The sequence below is a fragment of the Ceratotherium simum genome, chromosome 19, assembly GCF_057802395.1.
Source record: "Ceratotherium simum simum isolate JZ-2026a chromosome 19, ASM5780239v1, whole genome shotgun sequence".
NCBI lineage: Eukaryota > Metazoa > Chordata > Mammalia > Perissodactyla > Rhinocerotidae > Ceratotherium > Ceratotherium simum.
This window is the reverse complement of record NC_141918.1, coordinates 12,960,341-12,966,158: the sequence shown is the minus strand read 5'-3', so window position 1 is coordinate 12,966,158 and position 5,818 is coordinate 12,960,341.

Sequence of the window (5,818 nt, the reverse complement as noted above, 5' to 3'; positions counted from 1 at the left end):
CTGGAATCAAATAAAAATTCTAGATTATCATAAAGAACATAAAATGCCTTTGAATTCTGCCTTATTTCACAGTGTGATGTTAAAACACTAGGGACTTAAGTTCTAAAAGATTATTGAACAACTGATTTGTTCCCAAAAAGGACTTATGACTTTATTTGAGAAATGGGGACAGATTGGATGAATATATTCATTTTTAACATAGGAAAAACATGCAAAAAGCCATCACTTACATAATAAAGGAGAAAAGCTTGCCATACCTTTTATTATTATTATTATTATTATTATTTGTGTGTGTGTGTGTGTGAGGAAGATCAGCCCTGAGCTAACATCCATGCTAATCCTCCTCTTTTTGCTGAGGAAGACCAGCTCTGAACTAACATCTATTGCCAATCCTCCTCCTTTTTTTTCCCCAAAGCCCCAGTAGATAGTTGTATGTCATAGTTGCACTGCTTCTAGTTGCTGTATGTGGGACACGGCCTCAGCATGGCTGGACAAGCGGTGCGTCAGTGCACACCCGGGATCCGAACTCGGGCCGCCAGTAGCGGAGTGCGCGCACTTAACCGCTAAGCCATGGGGCTGGCCCCTTGCCATACTTTTTAAAGCATTATTTCATTACAGAGTTTAATGATTTTGCAGTAAATTAAAACAAATGTACTATTCACAATATGTAAATTAAATTGGAACCTAGCAGATTTAGTAAAATATATAAATCTAAAGAATTTATAAACATCATATATTCTGAGCCATGTGAAAGAGATAATTACTTTTCAACATAACTTGTAAAAACTCACATAATTTTTATTTGAACCATAAGAGAAAACAGTTTAACAAATTTATAATGAAATAAAGAAAGCATTATAATTAAGTTTACACATTATTACTGTCTGAAATAAAGTATGTTTGCAGTCAGTTTTGAAAGAAGGCTTTAAATTTTTTAAACGATGAATTGGCAAATGTTTGAAAATAGATTATCTTTATTTTTTTAATAATCAAAATTCGGCATTCTACCTCTTTTAGTAAACACTGCTGTTAACTCTATAAGCTGAATGCTTCTAACGAAAAGCAAATGACCTGTTCTCAGTTCTTAAATTTTATACTAGGACTTGATAGGAATAAGATACTTACTTAAGTATCTTCATATAGCATCTTGAAACTCTGCCCAATCAATAATTTGTGTTGCCATCTATATTGAAATATACATTTAGAACGATGTAGAAACAGACAACCAATTGAAGTATTTAAGAAGTTCCAGTGTCCCTTATACGGTTCCGACTGGAAAATTCCACCCTTACCTCCAGAGTAGTCTATGATAATAGTTTCTCCTGGTTTAAAGGTGATACAAGTGAAGTTCTTGGCTCCATACTGGATATACAGAAAGTCAACAATACACGTCACCATTGTTCTTCAATTCCCTCTCCCTGGAGTGCTGGTAAGGGAAACTTGGAGTGTACATATCTGATTAGCTCAGGGGTGAGGAAATGTGTGGAATGGGTTGTCTCCAAACATCTCAGAGGTACAGGTCACCGGGCTACCGTGTTAACCACTTCAGGAGTTTCTGGGTCAACTTAAGTAATGAACATATAGGCTTATGGGATACATAGTTCCCTGTGACATGTCCAAAGGAAAAGAGAATGACAGGAAGAAATTGGCAAATGAGATGAGTAACTAAAATAATACCGTTGCAGTCCTGGATTAAGAGAAAAATGAGATTCTAGGACACCCCAGTATTAATTGCAACACCTTGTTCAAACACGGGTGCTCAAAATTTGTAGAGCAAATGAATAATTATTCTCTTAACACTGAGAAATAGATGACTAATGCAGCACTTCAGTTGTTTATTTTAATAATAATAATAATAATAGAATTCCTAACATAATTTGGGTAATCCTGATCCATATGAAGATGTTCAAACGTTCCTTCTCCAGTACACAATCTTTTTGGCTAACATCAGAATCATGACAAATGTCAAAGATACCCAGCTTTGACTGACAGAGGCAGCTATTGTGCTGGAAAGAACACTGGAGAAGAAATTATTAGACCAGGATGTAGATCTGGATCAGTCACTTTCCAGCTGTTTGGTCTTGGACAAGCTGCAAACTCTGATTTGGTTTTCTCATCTGTGAAAATGCCAACTCTGAAAATATGAGTAGCATCAGATGCTGCAAAGTGTTTTGAAGAGCTTTGAAAATTGTGGAAGACCATACCAATGTAAAGTATTAGAATTAATCCATGTTCAAATAATTCATTTTATCTTAGTTGTTCAGTTAATGTCTACAACAATCCTTTAGCTAATAATCAGGAGTAAAGAAGCTATATTTTGTTGTGCCTACTGAGTGGCAGGCATCGTACCAGCACTATATATATTATATATATGTAATTTAATATATATTATATATACGTAATTTAATCCTCAAGTGACCCTATGATGTATATATTATTAACTTGACATTATAGGTGAGATGAAAGCTCCGTAAGGCAAAGACCACATAGCTAAGGTTAGAACCCAAGCCTTCTTGATTCCAAAGCCCATATTATTTTCACTAAACCACAGTGCTGCCAGTCATTCATTCATTATTCACTTAAAGCCATATATTCCACAAGTATTTATGGAAAACTTCCCATGTGCTAGGAAATATGAAGACGGAGAACATCACCTTTACCTACCAGAATGTCTAGTAAAAATAACGCCCCAGGTTCTAGTGTCTTGCAGTACATTTCCACACGCATAGGTCCAAGAATCTTGCCCAAGCTCATAGGGATAGTTAGCAGTAAGTTGAATCTCTGGAGCTCAAACCTAGGTCCTTTGGCTCTAAACTCTGGATCTTTTCATCACACCACATTGTGAGGGAGCATGCGGTGTGATGTGGCACATGACTCTAACCAGATACTTGCATTTTCCTTCCTTCATTCTCCAGACAGCAGCAATTTGATAACCTTATCAAATCCACCTGGATGTCAAAATAAATTAAATTTTTGTTCTTTATTACTTGCCCAGTATGAATCATCACTCACCTTGGGTAGCTGAAACAGTGGCTGAGGAGAAGTTTGATTTATTTTATCCCCAGAGCTGGGTGCTACAAATATATTCCTGATCCCACTTATAGTAGCTGTTTTTCTAGCTCTTAAGCCACTTCTTTACAGCAAGTTTTCATTTTAATTCTTTTAATTTAAAAAAACCCTTGCTTTTTATTTTTAACTTGGATGTAGAACAAGCCAGCTAGGAATAATACTCTACCAGTCAATAAAATGTAACTTGTTAAAATAGTAAAATACAATTTAGCAACTATTTACTGAGAACCTGCCTTGTGACTTGGCATTGATAATAAGGGTTAGCATTTATCTCATTTATTGTGAGATACATCATCTCATTTAAACCTCTTAACCAGCCTCTGAAGTGTTTTTATCCCCATTTGACAGACAGTAACCTGCCCAAGGTCGCACAATGAGTCAGTGGTAGCGTTCGGATTTGCTCTTAGCCATTACATTACTGAGTTGATAGCCACAAGCCAATTTCTATTTAGCAAACTGTACTGTGCATTTATTCTGTTCACTTCAAGCAACATTTATTGAGTATCTACCATGATAAGTCATCAAAATACTTAAGAGCCAATGAAAGAAGGTGGCACTTCAAAAGACCATCTCAAAGTAATGCAATCAATGCTAGAATAGAGGAAGCTATGGAAACCAGAAAGGGCACACGTAACAGACTTAAGAAGAAGAGGTAATACCTGAGCTGAGTACTGAAGACCAAATAGGAGCTAGCCAGTAAAAGAGGAAAGGGGAAAAATGGAGATAAAGGATATTACAGGGAGAGAAATGATGGAGGGGTAGGGGAGACAGGCAAGAGATTTAAGAGAGCATGATATGTTCAAAGAATGATACTTAGTCTCCTGTGGCTGGGATATGGTATACATGGGAGAGAAATGGGCCAAGGGCCAGATCACCAAGGGCCATAGATGCTAAGGGGATTCATTGTTCCTGGAGCACCTGCACTCTGACTTACAGAGGCCTGAGCAGATTCATAATGTTAGTCAGAAAAGGTCATAGTTTAGGTAGCCTTTTCCCTAGTTCTGCTAATTCAAAGAGATTTTAACAAAGCATAGTATACGTGTGTAAAAGTATCACTTCCTGCTTGACCCAGTAGAACACCCAGGGGTGGAGATGGGGGCTCCATATCCTGTTTCTTCATTAGCTGGCCACATATTTTCCCTCCTGATGACATTACTGTCACTGCTAGAAAGAGCATTATTTACTAGGAACTGAGGGACATCAATTAGCTCCCCAAACAGAGCAGTCATCAGTCACAAAGTGTTCCTGGTCATTATTCACCTGGGCTGGGGCAACCCTCTGATCTCAGGATGACAGGGATGGTATTGAACGCCAGCCCTTGGGGCCTCCAACCCTCTGCCCTCCTGCCCCCTTTGTAAATAAGATTATTGCTGCTGCTACTGCCTGATTTGCCCGAAGAGATACAGAAATCCTTCAGGGAACGAATAGATAAGGGCTAAGGGGGAGATTCTCTTAAAAGTGTCTAAAGCCACCCAACCATACACCTGACCCAAGTGTAATTATTTCATTCATATTGAATAACACAGACTGCTTTTCAATTAGGAAAAAACTGAAAGCTTTGCTGTGGGGTGGGGAGTAAAGCTTTAAAATATTCCAGCATTAATCCTTTTCCAAATTAATTGCTTATGTCACAGTTTTTGTAAAGATTTCACCATATATGTATATTCACAAAATCTACACAAAGAAATTTTGTGTCTTTTTAAGGGAAGGGGAGCTTTGCCATTAATTTTTTGATAGATTTTATTATTTGCACTTATAAACCTAACAACAATTTTTCTGGTTTTTGTCTCATTCAAACCTCTGATTATTCTAGAAAGGGACAGAGACCCTTTAGCTGTTCAATTTAGCCTCTGATTGCCTGTCTTGTGAAATCCCAATCTTTCTAACCTGGATGGCTATGAGCAGTTTGTTTTACTTGGTCATCCAATGTAAATGTTTTCAAGTATTAATCCTGTCCCACTGATTGAGGAATTAGAGATGCAAAGTCTTAGAAAATGTGCTCCATTTCCTAACAGAGGGAAAACCTCTATACATTTCTGCATTATTCACTGGAATTAAATAAATTCAAATATCCTTGGAATGACCCAAAATAGGTCACACTTACTGTCAAATGCCACTATCTCCAGGGGACAGCCTCCAGGGAGAGAAGAGCAAGAGAGGACATGTGGCTATTACAGTGAATATGAGTCAACAAAAATCTTGGCACAAGTCACTCCTTCTAGAGGCCGCTCCAAGAAGATGGGGGTACCTTTGCTTCCCCTAGAGCCCCAATTCCAAGCCTGCTTGGTTGAGCTCTCCAGCTTTCACAGCCCTTATGACGTCCGAGTGGAAGGGGAAAAGAAGAGTTCATATGTGAAAAGAGGACTGTTGGACAGTGTTTTCTTTAGCAACAATTCTGATAAGTCACAAAGCCTGAGAGCTCTTTGTTCTAATCACATTATGTCCAAGCAGAGGGAAATAGGAAAAGAAGTATTGATTCTGAGAAACTGATTATGAAAGTAAATTCTTTAACAGGGTGGCCTCAGGAGATGCCTGCAGTAGAGCAGGAAGATTCTTGAGGCTTTGTGTGCATATTAGCAGACCACTCTTGGTAGTTTGAAGTTAGAAACAAACAACACCATGGTTAAAATGCAGTGCCCACCCATGGAATCTGCTTCCACGGCTCTCCTTTTCTACAAGGCACATAACTAGCCTCCTTAAGGTTGAAGGACAACCAGAAGTGCTTCCAGGTCTGCTTCTAAGGCTGATT